The following is a 24503-nucleotide window of genomic DNA, read 5'->3' on the forward strand; positions in this document are numbered from 1 at the left end:
TTATGACCATGATATTTTCTACTGGATGGTAAAGTAATTTCTAAATTATTTATATTTGTCGAATCTTATTTTCTTTTGGTTGGGCAAGATAGACTTCCAAACTCTTAATGATTTATCCTTAATTTTCAAACATGTATATTTTATGGATCTCGTTACATGCATTTTATAAAGGAATAGCACTGGTCAGTGTTCAAACCACGTTACCACATAATTTTCAGAGCTACAAACTAGCATTTGCACCATGTTATTTGAGGTCACAAGGTTCACTCTCTGGTGTAGAATGATGTCTCAGGAAAGAAATATTAGTATATCCACTTAATGCTCACAATGTAAAAATGATATATTTCTATTATAATCCCCATTACCTCTCAGAGAGCTATGTTAAAAAAAAAAAAAGAAGAGAAAGATAAAAATAAAGACATGAAGGAAAAATAGAAAAAAGAGAAAGGAAGGGAAGGAAGAGAAAAGAAAAAGAAACCCAAACCTGGAGAGCAGCAGCGTTAATTACAAACTAAAATAACTACAATGTAAATTCCCCAAATTTGGCCCAAGAGCCCTGGTTGTATTCTGCAAAACAAATGAGAGAAGTTTGGCGGTCTGGAAATCACAGCTACAGAGGCCAGAGAATTCTAAATGGGGACCCGATGGGAGAGCACAGAAACTCACGGCCTGGGATGCTGTGCCAAAGGCCTCTGTGATGGTAACGGAACCACATGCCAGCTGGACTATTTACATGCTGATGGTTTTCTCTTTCAACACATGCCGCTGTGCATCTAATTGGACAGCGGATTAGTCTACACCAACACTTCTCAAACTTTTTGCTTTCAGTTCCCTTCACACTCTTAAAAATTATTGAGAACCTAATGAGTGGTTTTTTTTTTTGTGTCTCATATATATCAATTTTGCCATATTAAAAATTTAAACAGGGAAATTAAAAAATACATATGAAATCATTTAAAAATAACCATAATACACCCATTACATGTTAACGTAAATATTTTTATTAAAAAATGTATGTTTTTCAAAACAAAACAAAAAATTTAGTGAGCAAGTGTCATTGTTTTGTATCTCTCTTTACAATCTGGCTTAACAGAAGACACCTGGATTCTCCAATCTGTCTCTGCATCCAATTTGTTGTGATAGGCTGTTTTGGTTGACGTATACAAAGAAAATCCAGCCTCACACAGATAGATATACTATAGAAAAAGAAAGGAGTATCTTACTGGCTATTTTAGATAATTGTGGATATTCCTCTTTGATACCACAAAGAGGTATATAGCACTAAAGAGGTATATGTCACTAATCTTTAAGGTTAGTTGCAATTTGGACTCTGAACCTTTTAGTGTCCTGATACATTAAAATAATTGGTCTATTTTACACTTTCAGTGGATCTCTTACCAGTGTGTGATTTTGTTACACCATGCACTGGTCATTTGTAAGTTATTTGTTCAGAGCTATGCATACATTCCAAATGATGACTCATTATATGATATGAAAAATCATATTGGTTAATATCCAATCTATATCATCAGAAAAGAGTGCAAGTATTAGGATGCTCATGGTGCAGGTATAAATTTTCCAAAATTCTGATTTTCCCTTGAAAGCATAATTTTTACCTTTAACAACAAACACACTCATTTATTTTTCTTGAAGTGATAGCTCATTTCATTCATTTTCAAGAAAATGTCTCTCAAATACTCAAATCTGAAAAAACATAATTTGTAAAAAGAGATATTCCCTGAAAAAAAGCAGCCAGTTCAGCTTGTAACCCAGGCGATTACACAAGTGCTTTTCTTTAGGACAACCATCTTTCTTTGGAATGCAGCAGAAGTGCTTTATGTATACCTCTCATTTTATCACACAAAATGTTAATAAATTTACTCAAGGGGTAAAGATTTGATAAAATCAATAATTTTTCCTGCTTTACCAGAGATTGCAAGTAGTGAAGAAATACAATGACTACTACTAAGTCAGTTTGGTGCCACTGTCTCTATTTGAGCTAAGTTGCCAGCAGTTTTAATCACCATTACCTTTGCCAATTAGTATAAATGCAACATAGTGAAAAAGGCAAATATGTAACATCTGTGGACTGACTGAAAGGATGATGGAGATGACTGAAGGGATGATGTAGGGGTCTGATGGACTACATTTTGACAACCACTGCTGTATCCTAAGAGAGACCTCATCATCCACTGACTGAAATCCACAAGGAGGAAAAAAAAATGAAGATTGCCAAGCACCGGTTTACAATCAACATTAAGCAAAATGATCCAGGGTTATCAGCTAGGAACTCTACCAACTGCTCTCCATAAATGAAAATTAAAAATTTACTTCCTTACTATGTGATTTATTCAGAAGATGATTTTAGTGCTAAGTTCTGAAAGAAGCCAAGAAACATCTTACTGTAATGATCAACATTTTAGTGTTGAACTCAGTTCAAGCACCAAAGCAGTTTTCAATAAATTCATATGAACACATCGAAGTAATTTCTCTTTTACTATATACTCGGGGGTCTGGCTCAGCAAAAAGAACAACATGCTCCACTAATGGTTAGGAAACATGAGCAACAATTTAAAAATAAAACCCATCAAAACTTGCTCAAGCTCTTTAGCCTCAAATAGGGAAAAGTTTTTTGTAGTCTTTGTATTTCTATGAAGCCATTATTCAGGAAATTGAGAATCCAACTTGGATAAATCAATTAACCTAAAGAACGTGAAAGTGAGGAGAGCTTTGTAGAACAAAACCCTGAAACCTGATGGCATTCCCCCCAAGAACACAGGCCATAATTAAGGAAACTAGCAACAGCAGACTAAATACAGTTTTTTAAAGTTTTATGACACAATTTCTGTCTCTCCTATCACAAAATAAGGCCATCTGGCCTCCTTTCTCAGGAAAATATTTCCTTTACTCATCTCACTCTGCAGGGCCTTAACCTGTGCTGTGCATGCCTGCACCCCAGTGACACCACGGGGTGTTAATGTTAGCAGGAACAATTTTCATTTCACTATACTTAAAAAATATATATTTTTTAAATGATGTAAAAGCTTTGGATGCTATGGAACTGAAAATCAAAAAAGGCATGAAGAAATTGGAAGTATATTCAGGTGATATGAACATTGGTATAAACAGATATAAAATTGTTTTAATAAATAATAAATGGTTTTATAATAATTATAGTAGTTGATTTAGTACCGAACACTGTTTGGAAATTACTGCTCCCTCAGGTCCCAGCACCATGGTTTTCCTGACTCCACTGATTCAGGCTGCCTTGGTCTTCCTGTAGTCATCATCAATGGAAGACCAAAGTATTCCTACCACCCAAGAGAAGGAAGAATTCCATAATTTGTTCTCTGGGAACACTTCCTGTTGAAGTCCTGAGCCACTGTGTGAGGAGTGGGCTATCCTATCCCGCAATGCCAGGGAGACCATGGAAACATTCAGCTTGACAGTACACCTGAGCCCATACTTTGGCATCTGGGCTGTTCACTGGATGAAGAATTCATCTCAGAAGTGGGTCCTCCAGCCCCAGACCCTTGGGCTGCCTGTAGCCATAGAAGTCGTACCAGCTGGGGCTCCAACAGACTATGGAGCAGAAAGGAGACTTCCCCACTGTGCCCTTTCTGAACGCCTAACCCACAGAAGCCACATGGGTTGTTGCTTTACACCACTGAGTTCTGTGGTGGCTCATAACTTAGCAATAGATGACAGAAATGGAGCTGTGGGTATCTATTAGATGAATGTAGAGCCACACATTTCACTTGTAACAGAGGGCTGCACTTTCCTCACAATCGGTTCATTTGGTCACTTCGTCAAAGGCAGTAGCTGAATGACATGAGAACAGCCTGAGATCAACTGACAAGAAAGCTATGTAAAAGCTCAGCCAGTTTCTCTCAAAACAGATTTGTTGGTAATGATGACTTGATCTACTCATGTCACTACATGTATGTAACACAAAACTTTGAAGTACTTCTTAGGACATCAAGCAAGACTGGGAACATTCTTAGTTTGTGAGATGAGAGTGTAGGGCAATGTCTGTGAAAATCAAACATTAAAATGACACATAAGGGGCTTCCCTGGTGGCGCAGTGGTTGAGAGTCTGCCTGCCGATGCAGGGGACACGGGTTCGTGCCCCAGTCCAGGAAGATCCCACATGCCATGAAGTGGCTGGGCCCGTGAGCCATGGCCACTGAGCCTGCGTGTCCGGAGCCTGTGCTCCGCAGCGGGAGAGGCCACAGCAGTGAGAGGCCCACGTATCGCAAAAAAAAAAAAGACACTTAAAAGATTGGTTAAGCATTCGAACAGTGAAGGTCATAATATTTATATGCCTCCTTAAATCTCCTGAATTTTAAATACCCCATGGTTTTAATTTAGTTCCCAACATGAAACTGTCCTCTACTCCCAAACTGTCTTAATTTCTTGATTTACTTGCCTGTGTAAAGGCAATTACAAGAAACTTTTAAGATCTATAGACTGCAAATCTAAGCCTTGCCTCATCCACAAAAAGTAGAAAACTGAGCAAAAGCATCATGATCACTAGCTAAGTTCCATGAGAACTGGTTTTGTTTTGTGGTCTGCTAGTCTCCCAACCCCTAGAATAGTGCTTAGCATGTAGTAGGTGCTCAATATTTATTGAATAAATAATTGAACATGACAGATCCTGCAGGGTGGGCTACTGCTGAGGTGATGAGAAGAAAAGAGAAGAGAGGAAATGTCTACAAATTCCCTGAGTGAGAAACTGTCCTCAGTGCATATTTTGGCCACTATCGAAGAAAGTGAAATCAATCAAGAGACTATCTATCTATCTATCTATCCACATATATAACATGATATATAATATAGTATATATAACATATATATTATGCATATTCTATAATAAATATATAATATAATGAATATAATATAAATATAATCCATATAGTATAATATGTAATTATATAATATATGAATATATTATATTTATTATAATAAATAAATATCTGTATATATACATATATATGAAGATAAGATTTCATGTAGAATTCACTGGGCTTTCCAATGTAAAATGGAAAAGCTGTGGGCATGAATTTAGTGTTTGTGTAGGATAGGGAGTGTATAATGTGGAGTAATTCTGTGAAAAGGCAAAATCAACTTAAATTTTATCTGATTTCAGGACAGAGCTGTATATCCTCAGTCCAATGTTTCCATGATGTATTAAGAGTTTTCTACTTTAAGACAGTCACTAAGTGGCATATAAATCCAGGCAACTAAAGAAATGGTATTTAGTAGGAAAAGATTTTTTCCTATGTTTGGAGATTTGTTCCAGATTTGTTGGCAGATTAGTTTCAGTCTTGTGCCAATGCTCCCAGTACAAATTCATGCGATGTTACTTGTCACAAGCAGCTTTCAAAGTTAAACAACAAGAACATTCCCACCTAACCTTATTCCCAGCTTGTAAAATGTGGATCCGTCATTTACAAAGAGAAGCACTCAGGAATAGTAATCATGCTGCTGCTGCTGGTGATGAAGATGATAGCTACCCCTGTACCGAGTAGTTATTGCTCTTATTATCACATTTAGTCCTCACACCTACTCGTAGGGAAGATATTATCATTACCATCACCCCTCTTTCTGAGAACACAAAACAAGAAAGGTTAAGTAACTTCTCCAATATCAAATACCTGGTGGAGCCAAGATCCAAACCTCAGTCTTTTTGACAGTAGAGTCGGAGTTCTTAAGTCCTAGCATATATCACCTCTTGGAAGTTTTATTAAGCTTATCTCACCCATGTCTTACTCCAAAAGTACAAGCATCATTCCCCCAAATAATTTTAATGCTAAGCACATTCCTACATTAAAAAAAATGATAACTTTCTTTTCAAAAAGGGAAAGCTGTCCTCCTCACTCAAACATGTCAACGTGGTAAACAGCTGACCCACTCTGGCAGGGCTGTGTCTCTGCCCAGTCAGGCTTGCTCTCCAAATTAATGGACAACCGTCACAGGTACAAGTGGGAAAATGCTGACTCCCTGAGCTAAGCCATTGCCAGAGACTCAACTCCCATCCCCTGTGGCACAGCAAATGGGAAAAGCACAGGCTCTGGAGTCAGACAGATTAGTTTCCAATTCTGACTTAACCACTTACTAATAACTTTGTAAAGGTGGAGAATGTTATATGATCTCTCAGATCCTCAGTTTCCTTCAGGTAAAATGGCAATTATGTAATCTACCTCAAAGTAGGGTTGCCAGATTTAACACATAAAAATATAGGAGACCTGGCTAAATCTGAATTTTGGATAAACATTGAACATCTAAAAAAATACAGCTATGTCCCAAATATTGCATAGGTCATACTTATACTAAAATTATTGCATGAAACATACTTAAACTTTTTTTTGATATCTGAAATTAAAATTTAACTGGTGTCCTGTATTTTATCTGGCAGTTTTCCTCTAAAGGGCTATTGTGATGGTTGAATGAGAAGACAGATATAAAGTGTTAGCCTACTTCCTGGGACATAATAGATGAATAATAGATGTTAGCTTCCTTTCCCCTGTGGAAGAACCTTATGCATCAATTACCCCTTCATGAACCAGCTTCTTTAGTATCTTCTCTAGAGTTATCTTTCTTACGCCTACAAGCATTCAACTGCCCACTGGAAGAAAAACACCCAACCTAAAAGTTGCAAGTTAAGATCTATTCAGGGAACTTACTGAGGACTATAGCCTGGGAGACAGCCTCTCAGATAGCTCTGAGGAACTGCTCCAAAGAGGTAAGGAAGGAGAAACGATATGCATTAATATTTTACCCTGCTGGTAAAAAAACCTATAGTTGAACACCAAAATATCACTGTTAATCAGAAAGAAGAGATATATTAAGTTAATGATTTTAGTGCTTTTTTTTTTTTTTTTTTGGTACGGTGGAGAACGAAAGAATCTGGAATCACCTGACATTTTCCCTTAGATATGCATCTTGTCTATCGAGGGATGGCCTATCCAAAGCACAGAATGCTTCCTGTTTTTCCTCCATCCTGAATTCCTCTCGGTGCCCAGTCACTGGGTGACTGCAGTGGCTAATGGATTGACCATTGTAGAACAAGAAATGGCAGGCAGCATTCTTTTCTTTACACAAGTCTCCCTTATCCATTAAATGACAAGTCTCCCTTATTCATTAAATGTAACCGTAAAGAATTAAAATTTGCTCTCTGCTAGTTAGCATGTTACTTCTCCCTGTTCCTTCATTGTCAAACTTGCTGCCTTCAACACTCAATTCCAATACTTTCGTCTCTTCCACTCTATCATTTATTCATTTGAAAAGTAATTGAAGAGCACTTACATTTGCCAGGCACTGTGCAAGGTCCTGCTATCACACAACTGTAAGCAAAAACTGACGTGGTCCCTCCCTGCTCTCACGGTGTTCACCACCACCCGCAGTCTGACTTCTTTCCCTCTTTCTGCTGAAATCCCCACACTGACAGTCACCAATGCTCTCCTAATTCCTCATTCCCCTCCTCCATCACCCTTATAAATAAATGAATGAATCCCTTTTCTCTCTGCCTCAGGGATCTCACACCTTCCTGTGACTACATCTCCCTCCTCCCCTATCCCCCACCCCCACAAAATCCCTCCTCTACTCTTTCTATATCAATAAAGAGCTTCCCTATCCACCCAGTTGCTTAAGCCAGAAACTCAGGAATTCTTGATTTTCCTTCTCCTTTTTATCCCATCTGTTAGCAGGTTCTGTTGACTCTATAGTGAAAATATACTTCAAACTGCCCATGTCCCTTCATTGTCACTGTTACTACCTTGGCTTCAGTTCCTTTCAGCTCTCCTTTGACAGTGTAACAGCCTCCTAACTTGGTTCCCTACTTCACACAGCAGCCAGACTGAACTTTTCAGAAGAACAAATCTGATCATGTCACTCCCATAACCATAAGAAAAAATACAAAACAAAAAAAACTTGAAGTGTTAGAGTACTAATGATATAAGTAGAATTTACATATTTATTAAAGGTTTTATTTGTCCAGTGACTTGAGATGTTTTAGAGGCAGCCTCACTTAGGGAGTGCCTGTGCTAATAAGTCTATGTTATCAGCACGGTTGGGTCAGGTAAAGAAAAAAGAAATGACTGTAAAGCCTTCAGAAAATCCCATGTGCTGAAAGCATTTTACCCCCTCTTCAAAACATTTTTGGGAGGCAGAGCCCCTGAGGATTCCTCCCATACTTGTGCTGTAATAAATTCCTATCACACACCAAGAGCAAGGAGAGACAGTAAGGGAAGGTAGGGCTCTACTTCCCTAGAAAAACAAGAACACCTGCTCTCTGATGCTCAGAGCTCTTTCACCAGGGAGACAGCAAAATGTTTGCTCCTCTTAACTGAGGTTTCACAGACCTCAGTTTGTCCTGCAGCAGAAAGAGGGCTACTGGCAAAAGCTCTCCCCAACTAAGAGAGTGGTGGGATAGCTGCTTGAAGCCAGGGTCTCTGCACTGATACAAACCAGAGGTCTGTGGAGGATGAGGGAGGGAGCATGGAATGTTGTAGGGGGGAGTCTGGAACACTAAGAAAGCCCCACTCTCCAAAATCAGTTGAACAAGGCCTTCTTAACTCTGAAGTTAGATAGTGATAACCAAGCAATAACCAACCTACCTTCACCACATGCCTTCACCATATAACAAGAAATTACAATCTGCCACTTGGGGAGGAACAAGGCATGGAAACAAATCATCTTCATGCAGGCATGCAAGCAGGGTTTGTTGATAACTGAGAGCAGAACAGGAGCACTGGGAGAAAAACAACCTCAGGCAATCCAGGCTTCACCCTAAGCACAAAGTAGGGGCAGCCCTTCATTGGCTGCATCTGAAGACTGTTGTGAACTGAATGTAACTATGGTAAAAAAAACATAGCAACAACATCCAGCTCAACTACTAACAACCACTAAAGCCTGACAGTGAGAGCAGTGTGCCATTTTCAGTTTACAAGCAATATATTTTATTCAGTGAAAATTATGACACACCAAAAAGGAAAAAATGACAACTTATCAAGTGATAAAGCAGTTAAGAGAACCAGGTTCAGATTCAAATATGACTTAGCTGTTGGAATTATCAAAGAGGGACTTTAAAATAACTATGATTAATTTGTTAAAAGCTTTAGTGGAAAAGGTGGACAACGTGCACTCACAAATGGAAAATTTTAGCAGAGTGATGAAAACAATAAAAAGAATCAAATAGAAATTCTAGAAAGTGATAATATATATGAATTCCTTTCACAGGCTTATCAGCAGACTGGACACAGCAAAAGAAAGGATCAGTGAACTTGAAGATAGGTCAATATAAATTATCCAAGATCAATTACAGAGAGAAAAAAGGAGTGGGGAAAAAAAAAACATATCTAAGAGAAGTAGGACAATAGCAAATGATCTAAACACATGTATCCTTGGATTCCAGAAAAAGAGATAGAAAATAGGACTGAAGAATTATTTAAAGAGATAACTTTCAAAATGAATAAAAGACGAATAAACCAGAGATCCAAGAAGTTCAGAGAAACAAGCAGTATAAATACCAATAAAAATCCATTTAGGCTCATCATAGTCAAATTGCTAAAACCAAAAGATAAAGGGAAAATCTTGAAGGTGGCAGAGATAAAGAAACTTATTCTACAGAAGCACAAGGATAGGAAGAAGAAGAGATTTCTTATCAGAAATTAGGCAAGCAGAAAACATCTTTAAAGAACTGAAAAAAAAAAAGTCAGTCAAGTCAGAATTCTGTATTCAGTGAAAATACTTTTCAAAAATAATCTTTTGTTCAGTCATCCTCTTGAATTATCAGAAAAAAATTCCAGTTCAACCAAGATAAAATGAACTTTTCTACACTGAGAAACATCCAGGGTCTATTTGCTCCAGTAAAACTACAGATGGAATTCAAGGCAGTGCAGCATGTTCAGTGTCTTCCATTTCTTCCAAGCTCAAACTTTTCACGGAATATTTTGAGGGGTAATGATGAGCCTATTGGATTTGAAGATATCCTTAATGACCCATCACAAAGTGAACTAATGGGAGGACCATATTTGATGGTTGAATATAAACTTGGTTTACTGTAATGAAACACGCTATTCATGGAAATAGAGGGACTGCATCTTGCTTATAGTCATCTTTTACTATAATTTGATGTGCACAACATTAAAAGTACTGACACATGAGAAAAAAAAATGAGGGTGAAATAAAATGAGCATGAAGTAAGATTTTTTTCCAGAAAAACAAAAGCTTCTCTCAGCTTTTGAGATCTGCACAACAAGAAATGTTAAGGAAGTTCTTCAGGCTGAAGGAATCTGATACAAGATAGTTTTTTTTAATCTACACAAAGAAATAAAGAGAAAATATGGGTAAATATTAAAAATATTTTTCTTATTTTACCCTTAAAATTTTTTTTAACAATCTGAAGTAAAAACATTTAAAAGGCTTTTCAAAATATGTTGAAGTAAAATGAATGAGAACAGTGGCATGAAGGACCAGAGGGAGGAAATGAATGAACACGATGGTAAGATGCTTACTCAGTATAAGTACTATACCATCATTTGAAAGTGAACTGTGGTAAGATAAAGGTGTGTAATGTAAACCCTATAACAATCAGATATTAGAGTGGCCTAGATGGTGGACTAGAAAGACCCTGAGCTCATCTCCTCGCATGGGTACTCCAAAATTACAACTATTTACAGAGCAACCATTGATGAGAATGACCGGAGGACTAGCAGAAAAGATTTTCCACATTAAAGATATAAAGAAGGAACCACAACAAGATGGGGAGGAGGGGTGGAGAGGCAGTATGGCCAAGACCCACACACCTGGGTAGGTGGCCCACAAACAGGAGGATAATCACAATTGCAGAGCTTCTTCCCGATGAGTGAGGGGTCCAAGCCCAACATTAGGCTCCTCACCAGGGGGTCTTGCACTGGGAAAACGAGCCACCAGAACATCTGGCTTTGAAGGCCGGTGGATCTTGTGTACAGGAGAGTCAGAGGAATGAAGAAAACAGAGACTCTGTTCTTAAAAGGCATGTGGGGCTTCCCTGGTGGCGCAGTGGTTGAGAATCTGCCTGTTAATGCAGGGGACACGGGTTCGAGCCCTGGTCTGGGAAGATCCCACATGCCGCTGAGCAACTAGGCCCGTGAGCCACAACTACTGAGCCTGCGCATCTGGAGCCTGTGCTCCGCAACAAGAGAGGCTGCGATAGTGAGAGGCCCGCGCACCGCGATGAAGAGTGGCCCCCGCTTGCGGCAACTAGAGAAAGCCTTCGTGCAGAAATGAAGACCCAACACAGCCAAAAATAAATAAATAAATAAATTACTTCAAATAAAATAAAATAAAATAAAAGGCATGTGAAAATTCTCACACCCTCTGAGACCCAGTGCACAGGCAATAATTTGAAAGGAGCCTGGGTCAGATCCACATACTGATTTTAGAGAGACTCAGAAAGAGGCAGGAGGTCTCTGGGACTCCCTTTGGGTACATAGATGCTGGCAGCAGCCATTTGGGGAGCTCCTCTTATCATGAGGACACTGGTGCTGGCAAGTGCCATTTTGGAGTCCTCCCTCTAGAACCCCACGAGGCGAAGGAGTTCAATCATGTGGGGGCCTAGCCCCACCCACGAGTGTGCAGCCACCAGCCCTGGACTCACCTCAGCCCCACATCAAGCCACCCCAGAACCAAGCACTGCCCACCAGCAGCTGGCAGTCTCCACATAAGCCAGGGCCTAGCAGCCAACTGGGCTGTGAACCAACCCCACCTACCAGTTTGCTCACAGTCGTTGTCCTCACCACAGAAGAAGGGACTACACAGCCCACATAGTGGGCACCCCTAGATCGCATAGCTCTGATGAACAGAGGGGAGTACAATGTCTTCTACCTAAGACCACTTCTCCAAGGTCAGAAAATGTAACCGACCTACAAAATACATAAAAATAAAGACAGAGAATTAGGCAAAATGAGGTGACAGAAAGATATGTTCCAAATGAAGGAACAAGACAACATCCCAGAAGCAGAACTAAATGAAGTAGAGATAAACAATTTACCCAGTAAAGAGTTCAAAGTAATAAAGATCATAAAGATGTTCAATAAACTCAGAAGAATGGATGAACACAGTGAGAAATTTAACAAAGAGTTACAAAATATAAAGTAGAAGCAAACAAAGCTAAAGAATACAATAACTAAAATTAAAAAAAATACTAGAAGCATCAACAGTACACTAGATGATGCAGAGATGAGGATCAGTGAACTGGAAGACAGTAGTAGATATCACCCAAGCTGAACAGAAAAAAGAAAAAAGAATTGTAAAAAATTAGGACAGTTTAAGAGACCTCTGGAACAACATCAAGTATACTAACATTTGCATATAGGGGTCCCAGAGGAGAAGAAAGAGAGGAAGGGGCAGAGAACTTATTTCAAGTGATAATAGCTGAAAACTTCCCCGTGAAAGGAAACAGACATCCAGGTCCAGGAAGCACAGAGAGTCCCAAACAAGATCAACCAGAGGTCCATACAAAACAAATTGTAATTAAAATGGCAAAAAGTAAATACAAAGAGAAAATGCTAAAAGCATCAAGGGAAAAGCAAGAAGTAATGTACAAGGGAACTTCCATAAGACAGTCAGTTGACTTTTCAGCAGAAATTTTGCAGGTCCAAAGGGAGCAACATATTTAAAATAATGAAAGGAAAAACCTACTTTCAAAAGTACTCTACTCAGCAAGTCTGTCATTCAGATTTGAAGGATAGATAAAGAGTTTTACAGACAAGTAAAAGCTAAAGGAGTACAGCACCACTAAACCAGCTTACAAGAAAGGTTAAAGGGACTTATGTAAATGGAAAGAAAGATGACAACTAGAAATCTGAAAATTATGAGAAGAAAAATCTCACTGGTAAAGGAAAATATACAGAAACAGTAGTAGATCAACCACTTATAAAGCTAGTAGGAAAGTTAAAAGACAAAAGTAGTAAAATCACCTATATCCACAATAAACAGTTAAGGGATACACAAAACAAAAAAAATTGTAAAATATGATGTCAAAAACATTAAATGTGGTTCAATATCCACAAATGGGTCAATGTGATACACTACATTAACAAACTGAAGAATAAAAATCATATAATCATCTTGATAGTTGCAGAAAAAGCTTTTGAATAACTTCAACATCCATTTATGATTAAAAAAACTCTCCACAAAATAGGTATGGAGAGAATATACATAAACATAGTAAAGGACATATATAACAAACCTACAGCCAACATCATAGTCAATGATGAAAAGCTGAAGTATTTCCTCTAAGATCAGGAACAAGACCAGGATACCCACTCTTGCCACTTTTATTCAACATAATATTGGATGTCATAGACACAGCAATCAGACAAGAAAGAGAAATAAAAAGCATCAAAATTGGAAAGGAAGAAATAAAACTATCACTGTTTGTGGGTGACATGATGCTATATATAAAATATCATAAAGACACTATCAAAAAACTATTAGAACTAATAATTGAATTTGGTAAAGTTGCAGGATGCAAAATTAATATACAGAAATCTGTTGCATTTCTGTACACTAATAATGAACTATCAGGAAGATAAAGAAAACAATCCCATTTACAAAGGCAGCATAAAGAATAAAATAACTTAGAATAAATAGGGAGGTAAAAGACTTGTACTTGAAAACTATAAGACGTTGATGAAAGAAATTAAGGATGACACAAACAAATGGAAAGATATACCATGCTCATGCATTGGAAAAATTAATATTGCTAAAATGACCATACTCCCCAAGGCAATCTAGAGATTCAATGCAATCCCTATCAAAATACCAGTGACATTTACCATAGAACTAGAACAAATAATTCTAAAATTTGTATGGAATCATGAAAGACCCCACATAGACAAATAATCTTGAAAAAGAAGAATAAAGCTGGAGGTATTATGCTTCATGATTCCAAACTCTACTACAAATATACAATAATCAAAAGAGTATGGTACTGGCACAAAAACAGACACCAGATCAGTGGAACAGAATAGAGAGCTCAGAAATGAACACACACTTATATGGGCAATTAACCTACAACATAGTAGGCAAGAATATACAATGGGGGAAATCACAGTCTCTTCAATAAATGCAGTTGGGAAACAGCTACCTGCAAAAGAATAAAACTGTACTACTTTCTCACACTATATAGAAAAATAAATTCAAACTGTATTAAAAACTTAGATGTAAGACCTGAAACCATAAGAATCCTAGAAGCAAACTTAGGTAGTATGATCCTTGACATTGGTCTTAGCAATATTTTTTTAACATCTTTATTGGAGGAAAAATACTTTACAATGGTGTGTTAGTTTCTGCTTTATAACAAAGTGAATCAGCTATACATATACATATGTTCCCATATCTCTTCCCTCTTGTGTCTCCCTCCCTCCCACCCTCCGTATCCCAGCCCTCTAGGTAGTCACAAACCACTGAGCTGATCTCCCTGTGCTATGCGGCTGCTTCCCACTAGCTATCTAGTTTAAGTTTGGTAGTATAACTATGTCCATGCCACTCTCTCACTTTGTCACAGCTTACCCTTCCCCCTCCCCGTATCCTCAAGTCCATTCTCTAGTGGGTCTGTGTCTTTATTCCCGTCTTACCCCTAGATTCTTGATGACCATTTTTTTCTTAGATTCCGTATATATGTGTTTGCATACAGTATTTGTTTTTCTCTTTCTGACTTACTTCACTCTGTATGACAGACTCTAGGTCCATCCACCTCACTACAAAAAACTCAATTCCGTTTCTTTTTATGGCTGAGGAGTATTCCATTGTATATATGTACCACATCTTCTTTATCCTTCCATCTGTTGATGGACACTTAGTTTGCTTCCAGGTCCTGACTATTGTAAATAGTGCTGCAATGAACATTGTGGTACATGACTCTTTTTGAATTATGGTTTGCTCAGGGTACATGCCCAGTAGTGGGACTGCTGGGTCGTATGGTAGTTCTATCTGAAGTTTTTTGAGGAACCTTTATATTGTTCTCCATAGTGGCTGTATCAGTTTACATTCCCACCAACAGTGCAAGAGGGTTCCCTTTTCTCCACACCCTCTCCAGCATTTATTGTTTCTAGATTTTTTGAGGATGGCCATTCTGACCAGTGTGAGATGATATCTCATTGTAGTTTTGATTTGCATTTCTCTAATGATTAATGATGTTGAGCATTCTTTCATGTGTTTGTTGGCAATCTGTATATCTTCTTTGGAGAAATGTCTATTTAGGTCTTCTGCCCATTTTTGGATTGGGTTTTTTGTTTTCTTGATATGGAGCTGCATGAGCTGCTTATAAATTTTGGAGATTAATCCTTTGTCAGTTGCCTCAGTTGCAAATAATTTCCCCCAATATGAGGGTTGGTTTTTGGTCTTGTTTATGGTTTCCTTTGCTGTGTAAAAGCTTTGAAGTTTCATTAGGTCCCATTTGTTTATTTTTGCTTTTATTTCCATTTCTCTAGGAGGTGGGTCAAAAAGGATCTTGCTGTGATTTATGTCATAGAGTGTTCTGCCTATGTTTTCCTCTAAGAGTTTGATAGTGTCTGGCCTTACTTTAGGTCTTTCATCCATTTTGAGTTTATTTTTGTGTATGGTGATAGGGAGTGTTCCAATTTCATACTTTTACATGTACCTGTCCAGTTTTCCCAACACCACTTATTGAGGAGGCTGTCCTTTCTCCACTGTATATTCTTACCTCCTTTATCAAAGATAAGGTGACCATATGTGCATGGGTTTACCTCTGAGCTTTCTTTTTTTTTTTTTTAATTAGTTTCTGCTTTATAACAAAGTGAATCAGTCATACATATACATCTGTTCCCACATCCCTTCCCTCATGCATCTCCCTCCCTCCCACCCTCCCCATCCCACCCCTCCAGGCAGTCACAAAGCACCGAGCTGATCTCCCTGTGCTATGCGGCTGCTTCCCACTATCTATCTACCTTACGTTTGGTAGTGTATATATGTCCATGCCTCTCTTTCGCTTTGTCACAGCTTACCCTTCCCCCTCCCCATATCCTCAAGTCCATTCTCAAGTAGGTCTGTGTCTTTATTCCCATTTTACCCCTAGGTTCTTCATGACATTTTTTTTTTAATTCCATATATATGTGTTAGCATACGGTATTTGTCTTTCTCTTTCTGACTTACTTCACTCTGTATGACAGACTCTAGGTCTATCCACCTCATTACAAATAGCTCAGTTTCGTTTCTTTTTATGGCTGAGTAATATTCCATTGTATATATGTGCCACATCTTCTTTATCCATTCATCCGATGATGGACACTTAGGTTGTTTCCATCTCCGGGCTATTGTGAATAGAGTTGCAATGAACATTTTGGTACATGTCTCTTTTTGAATTATGGTTTTCTCAGGGTATATGCCTAGTAGTGGGATTGCTGGGTCATATGGTAGTTCTAATTTTAGTTTTTTAAGGAACCTCCATACTGTTCTCCATAGTGGCTGTACCAATTCACATTCCCACCAGCAGTGCAAGAGTGTTCCCTTTTCTCCACACCCTCTCCAGCATTTATTGTTTCTAGATTTCTTGATGATGGCCATTCTGACTGGTGTGAGATGATATCTCATTGTAGTTTTGATTTGCATTTCTCTAATGATTAATGATGTTGAGCATTCTTTCATGTGTTTGTTGGCAGTCTGTATATCTTCTTTGGAGAAATGCCTATTTAAGTCTTCTGCCCATTTTTGGATTGGGTTGTTTGTTTTTTTGTTATTGAGCTGCATGAGCTGCTTATAAATTTTGGAGATTAATCCTTTGTCAGTTGCTTCATTTGCAAATATTTTCTCCCATTCTGAGGGTTGTCTTTTGGTCTTGTTTATGGTTTCCTTTGCTGTGCAAAAGCTTTGAAGTTTCATTAGGTCCCATTTGTTTATCTTTGTTTTTATTTCCAATTCTCTAGGAGGTGGGTCCAAAAGGATCTTGCTGTGAGTTATGTTATAGAGTGTTCTAACTATGTTTTCCTCTAAGAGTTTGATAGTTTCTGGCCTTACATTTAGGTCTTTAATCCATTTTGAGCTTATTTTTGTGTATGGTGTTAGGGAATGATCTAATCTCAAACTTTTACATGTCCCTGTCCAGTTTTCCCAGCACCACTTATTGAAGAGGCTGTCCTTTCTCCACTGTACATTCCTGCCTCCTTTATCAAAGATAAGTTGGCCATATGTGCGTGGGTTTATCTCTGGGCTTTCTATCCTGATCCACTGATCTATCTTTCTGTTTTTATGCCAGTACCACACTGTCTTAATTACTGTAGCTTTGTAGTATAGTCTGAAGTCAGGGAGCCTGATTCCTCCAGCTCCGTTTTTCGTTCTCAAGATTGCTTTGGCTATTTGGGGTCTTTTGTTTTTCCAAACAAATTTTGAAATTTTTTGTTCTAGTTCTGTGAAAAATGCCAGTGGTAGTTTGATAGGGATTGCATTGAATCTGTAGATTGCTTTGGGTAGTAGAGTCATTTTCACAATATTGATTCTTCCAATCCAGGAGCATGGCATATCTCTCCATCTATTTGTATCATCTTTAATTTCTTTCATCAGTGTCTTATAATTTTCTGCATACAGGTCTTTTGTCTCCTTAGGTAGGTTTATTCCTAGATATTTTATTCTTTTTGTTGCAATGGTAAATGGGAGTGTTTTCTTGATTTCACTTTCAGATTTGTCATCATTAGTGTACAGGAATGCCAGAGATTTCTGTGCATTAATTTTGTGTCCTGCTACTTTACCAAATTCATTGATTAGCTCTAGTAGTTTTTCGGTAGCATCTTTAGGATTCTCTATGTATAGTATCACGTCATCTGCAAACAGTGACAGCTTTACTTCTTCTTTTCCAATTTGGATTCTTCTTATTTCCTTTTCTTCTCTGATTGCTGTGGCTAAAACTTCCAAACTATGTTGAATAAGAGTGGTGAGAGTGGGCAGCCTTGTCTTGTTCCTGATCTTAGTGGAAATGGTTTCAGTTTTTCACCATTGAGGACAATGTTGGCTGTGGGTTTGTCATATATGGCCTTTATTATGTTGAGGAAAGTTCCCTCTATGCCTACTTTCTGCAGGGTTTTTATCATAAATGGGTGTTGAATTTTGTCGAAAGCTTTCTCTGCATCTATTGAGATTATCATATGGTTTTTCTCCTTCAACTTGTTAATATGGTGTATCACATTGATTGATTTGCGTATATTGAAGAATCCTTGCATTCCTGGAATAAACCCCACTTGATCATGGTGTATGATCCTTTTAATGTGCTGTTGGATTCTGTTTGCTAGTATTTTGTTGAGGATTTTTGCATCTATGTTCATCAGTGATATTGGCCTGTAGTTTTCTTTCTTTGTGACATCCTTGCCTGGTTTTGGTATCAAGGTGATGGTGGCCTCGTAGAATGAGTTTGGGAGTGTTCCTTCCTCTGATATTGTTTGGAAGAGTTTGAGAAGGATGGGTGTTAGCTCTTCTCTAAATGTTTGATAGAATTCGCCTGTGAAGCCATCTGGTCCTGGGCTTTTGTTTGATGGAAGATATTTAATCACAGTTCCAATTTCAGTGCTTGTGATTGGTCTATTCATATTTTCTATTTCTTCCTGATTCAGTCTTGGCAGGTTGTGCATTTCTAAGAATTTGTCCATTTCTTCCAGGTTGTCCATTTTATTGGCATAGAGTTGCTTGTAGTAATCTCTCCTGATCTTTTGTATTTCTGCAGTGTCAGTTGTTACTTCTCCTTTTTCATTTCTAATTCTATTGATTTGAGTCTTCTCCCTTCTTTTCTTGATGAGTCTGGCTAATAATGGCTTGTCAATTTTGTTTATCTTCTCAAAGAACCAGCTTTTAGTTTGGTTGATCTTTGCTGTCGTTTCCTTCATTTCTTTTTCATTTATTTCTGATCTGATCTTTATGATTTCTTTCCTTCTGCTAACTTTGGGGGTTTTTTGTTCTTCTTTCTCTAATTGCTTTAGGTGCAGGGTCAGGTTGTTTACTCGAAATGTTTCCAGCTTCTTAAGGTGGGATTGTACTGCTCTAAGCATCCCTCTGCGAACTGCTTTTGCTGCGTCCCATAGGTTTTCGGTCGTCGTGTCTCCATTGTCATTTGTTTCTAGGTATTTCTTAATTTCCTCTTTGATTTCTTCAGTGATCACTTCGTTATTGAATAGTGTATTGTTTAGCCTCCATGTGTTTGTATTTTTTACAGATCTTTTCCTGTAATTGATGTCTAGTCTCATAGCATTGTGGTCGGAAAATATACTTGATACAATTTCAATTTTCTTAAATTTACCAAGGCTTGATTTGTGACCCAAGATATGATCTATCCTGGAGAATGTTCCATGAGCACTTGAGAAAAATGTGTATTCTGTTGTTTTTGGACGGAATGTCCTATAAATATCAACTAAGTTCATCTTGTTTAATGTATCATTTAAAGCTTGTGTTTCCTTATTTATTTTCACTTTGGATGATCTGTCCATTGGTGAAAGTGGGGTGTTAAAGTCCCCTACTATGATTGTGTTACTGTCGATTTCCCCTTTTATGGCTGTTAGTATTTGCCTTATGTATTGAGGTGCTCCTATGTTGGGTGCATAAATATTTACAATTGTTATATCTTCTTCTTGGATCGATCCCTTTATCGTTATGTAGTGTCCTTCTTTGTCTCTTCTAATAGTCTTTATTTTAAAGTCTATTTTGTCTGATATAAGAATTGCTACTCCAGCTTTCTTTTGATTTCCATTTGCATGGAATATCTTTTTCCATCCCCTTACTTTCAATCTGTATGTGTCTCTAGGTCTGAAGTGGGTCTCTTGTAGACAGCATATATATGGGTCTTGTTTTTGTATCCATTCAGCCAATCTGTGTCTTTTGGTGGGAGCATTTAGTCCATTTACATTTAAGGTAATTATTGATATGTATGTTCCTATTCCCATTTCCTTAATTGCTTTGGGTTCGTTATTGTAGGTATATTCCTTTTGTTGTGTTTCTTGCCTAGAGAAGTTCCTTTAGCATTTGTTGTAAAGGTGGTTTCGTGGTGCTGAACTCTCTCAGCTTTTGCTTGTCTGTAAAGGTTTTAATTTCTCCATCAAATCTGAATGAGATCCTTGCTGGGTAGAGTAATCTTGGTTGCAGGTTTCTCTCCTTCATCACTTTAATTATGTCCTGCCACTCCCTTCTGGCTTGTAGAGTTTCTGCTGAGAGATCAGCTGTTAACCTTATGGGGATTCCCTTGTGTGTTATTTGTTGTTTTTCCCTTGCTGCTTTTAATATGATTTCTTTGTGTTTAATTTTTGACAGTTTGATTAATATGTGTCTTGGCGTATTTCTCCTTGGATTTATTCTGTATGGGACTCTCTGTGCCTCCTGGACTTCATTCACTATTTCCTTTCCCATATTAGGGAAGTTTTCACCTATAATCTCTTCAAATATTTTCTCAGTCCCTTTCTTTTTCTCTTCTTCTTCTGGAACCCCTATAATTCGAATGTTGGTGCGTTTAATGTTGTCCCAGAGGTCTCTGAGACTGTCCTCTGTTCTTTTCATTCTTTTTTCTTTATTTTGCTCTGCAGCAGTTATTTCCACTATTTTATTTTCCACCTCACTTATCCGTTCTTCTGCCTCAGTTATTCTGCTATTGATCCCATCTAGAGTATTTTTCATTTCATTTACTGTGTTTTTAATCGATGCTTGATTCATCTTTAGTTCTTCTAGGTCCTTGTTAACTCTTTCTTGCATTTTGTCTATTCTATTTCCAAGATTTTGGATCTTGGAAATAGAATCTTGGATCAGCTTTACTATCATTATTCTGAATTCTTTTTCAGGTAGACTGCCTATTACCTCTTCATTTGTTAGGTCTGGTAGGTTTTTATCTTGCTCCTTCACCTGCTCTGTGTTTTTCTGTCTTCTCATTTTGCTTATGTTACTATGTTTGGGGTCTCCTTTTTGCAGGCTGCAGATTCGTAGTTCCCACTGTTTTTGGTGTCTGTCCCCAGTGGCTAAGGTTGTTTCAGTAGGTTGTGTAGGCTTCCTGGTGGGGGGGACTAATGCCTGTGTTTTGGTGGTTGAGGCTCGATCTTGTCTTTCTGGTGGACAGGTCCACGTCTGGTGGTGTGTTTTGGCGTGCCTATGGCCTTATTATGTTTTTAGGTAGCCTCTCTGCTAATGGGTGGGGTTGTGTTCCTGCCTTGCTAGTTGCTTGGCATAGGGTGACCAGCACTGTAGCTTGCTGGTCGTTGACTGAAGCTGGGTGCTGGTGTTGAGATGGAGATCTCTGGGAGATTTTGGCTGCTTGATATTATGTGGAGCTGGGAGGTCTCTTGTGGATCCGTGTCCTGAAGTTTTCTCTCCCACTTCAGAGGCACAGCACTGACTCCTGGCTGCAGCACCAAGATCCTTTCATCCACCCGGCTCAGAATAAAAGGGAGAAAAAGTAGAAAGAAAGAATTAGTAGAAGAAAGAAAGAGAGAGGGAAAGAAAGGAAGAAGGGAAGAAAGGAAGGAAGGAAGGAAGAAAGAAAGAAAGGAGGGAGGGAGGAATGAATGCCAAAGGAAGAGTGAATGGAAGAAGGGAGGGAGGGAGGGAGGAAGGAAAGAAAGAAAGAAAGACAGGATGGAGGGAGGGAGGAAGGAAAGAAAAAGAAAGTGGAAAGAAGAAGGGTGGGAGGGAGGGAGGGAGGAAAGAAAAAGAAAGGAGGAAAGGAGGAGCGGAGGGAGGGAGGGAGGAAGGGAAGGTAGGAAAAAAAGAAAGAGCAGTTAAAGTAAAATAGAATAAAGTATGAAATATAGTAGCGTTATTATAATTAAAAAGTAATTATTGAAAAAAAACACGGACCGATAGAACCCTGGGACATATGGTGGAAGCAAAGCTATACAGAGAGAATCTTACACAGAAGATTACACATACACATTCACAAAAAGAGAGCAGGGGGAAAAATCAAAAATCTTGCTCTCCAAGTCCACCTCCTCAATTTGGGATAAGTCGTTGTAAAAAGAGGAAAAGGGCGAGAAGTCTGAAATCTTGCTAAGTCCACCTCCTTAATTTGGGATAATTCGTTGTAAAAAGAGGAAAAAGGGGGAAAGTCTTAAATCTTGTCCTCAAAGTCCACTTCCTCAATTTGGGATGATTCGCTGTCCATTCATGCACTCCACAGACGCAGGGCACATCAAATGGACCGTGGAGCTTTAATCCGCTGCCTCCGAGGCTGCACAGAGAGATTTCCCTGTCTCTGCTCTCACAGCTCCCGGGTCTCAGCCTTGGACCTGGCCCCGCCTCTGCGCGTAGGTCGCCGGAGGGCGTCCGTTCTTCGCTCAGACAGGACGGGTTTAAAGGAGCCGCTGATTCGGGGGCTCTGGCTCACTCAGGCAGAGGGGAGGGAGGGGCGCGCAGTGTGGGGCGGGCCTGCGGCGGCAGAGGCCGGCATGACGTTGCAGTAGCCCGTGGCGCTCCGTGCGCTTTCCCAGGAAAGCCGTCCCCGGGTCCCGGGACCCCGGCAGTGGCGGGGTGCACAGGCCCCCCGGAAGGCGGGGCGGACAGTGACCCGCGCTCGCACACAGGCCCCGAGGCGGCGGCGGCGGCGGTGGCGGCGGCGGCGGTGGCGGCAGCCCCAGCGTCCCACGCCCGTCTCCGAGGTCCGCGCCTTACCCGCGGCTCGCGCCTGTCTCCGGCGCTTCCCCAAGCAGCCCTTTTAATGCCCTCTCCTCGCGCACCAGGAAACAAAAGGGAAAAAAGTCTCTTGCCTCTTCGGTAGCTCCAGACCCTTTCTCCGGACTCCCTCCGGGCTAGCCGTGGTGCACTAACCCCTTCAGGCTCTCTTCCTGCCGCCAGCCCCAGTCCTCTCCCTGCGCTCCGACTGAAAGCCGATACCCGAGCCTCAGCTCCCAGCCCCGCCCGCCCCGGCGGCCAAGCATACAAGCCTCTCGGGCTGGTGTGTGCCTGAGGGCACTGATCCTCTGTGCCAGAATCTCTCCGCTTTGCCCTCCGCACCCCTGTTACTGTGCTCTCCTCCGCTACTCCGAAGCTTTCCCCCTCCGCCACCTGCAGTCTCCGCCCGCGAAGGGGCTTGTAGTGTGTGGAAACCTTCCCTCCTTCACGGCTCCCTCCCACTGGTGCAGGTCCCGTCCATATCCTATTGTCTCTGTTTATTCTTTTTTTCTTTTGCCCTACCCAGGTATGTGGGGAGTTTCTTGCCTTTTGGGGGGTCTGAGGCCTTCTGTCAGCGTTCAGTAGGTGTTCTGTAGGAGTTGTTCCACGTGTAGATGAATTTCTGATGTATCTGTGGGGAGGAAGGTGATCTCCGCGTCTTACTCTTCCGCCATCTTCCTCCGGGTCTCTATCTCTGAGCTTTCTATCCTGTTCCACTGATCTATATTTCTAATTTTGTGCCAGTACCATACTGTCTTGATTACTGTAGCTTTGTAGTATAGTCTGAAGTCAGGGAGCCTGATTCTTCCAACTCCGTTTCTCGTTCTCAAGATTGCTTTGGCTATTCGGGGTCTTTTGTGTTTCCATACAAATTGTGAAATTTTTTGTTCTACTTCTGTGAAAAATGCCAGTGGTAGTTTGATAGGGATTGCATTGAATCTGTAGATTGCTTTGGGTAGTAGAGTCATTCTCACAATGTTGATTCTTCCCATCCAAGAACATGGCATATCTCTCCATCTATTGTATCATTTTTAATTTCTTTCATCAGTGACTAATAATTTTCTGCCTACAGGTCTTTTGTCTCCTTAGGTAGGTTTATTCCTAGATATTTTATTCTTTTTGTTGCAATGGTAAATGGGAGTGTTTTCTTAATTTCACTTTCAGATTTTTCATCATTAGTATACAGGAATGCCAGAGATTTCTGTGCATTAATTTTGTATCCTGCTACTTTACCAAATTCATTGATTAGCTCTAGTAGTTTTCTGGTAGCATCTTTAGGATTCTCTATGTATAGTATCATGCCATCTGCAAACAGTGACAGCTTTACTTCTTCTTTTCTGATTTGGATTCCTTTTATTTCTTTTTCTTCTCTGATTGCTGTGGCTAAAACTTCCAAAACTATGTTGAATAAGAGTGGTGAGAGTGGGCAGCCTTGTCTTGTTCCTGATCTTAGTGGAAACGGTTTCAATTTTTCACCATTGAGGACGATGTTGGCTGTGGGTTTGTCATATATGGCCTTTATTATGTTGTGGAAAGTTCTCTCTACGCCTACTTTCTGCAGGGTTTTTCTCATAAATGGGTATTGAATTTTGTCAAAATCTTTCTCTGCATCTATTGAGATTATCATATGGTTTTTCTTCTTCAATTTGTTAATATGGTGTATCACATTGACTGATTTGCATATATTGAAGAATCCTTGCATTCCTGGAATAAACCCCACTTGATCATGGTGCACGATCCTTTTAATATGCAGTTGGATTCTGTTTGCTAGTATTTTGTTGAGGATTTTTGCATCTATATTCATCAGTGATATTGGACTGTAGTTTTCTTTCTTTGTGACATCTTTGTCTGGTCTTGGTATCAGGGTGATGGTG

Source organism: Hyperoodon ampullatus (assembly GCF_949752795.1).
Source record: "Hyperoodon ampullatus genome assembly, chromosome: 11".
Lineage (NCBI taxonomy): Eukaryota > Metazoa > Chordata > Mammalia > Artiodactyla > Ziphiidae > Hyperoodon > Hyperoodon ampullatus.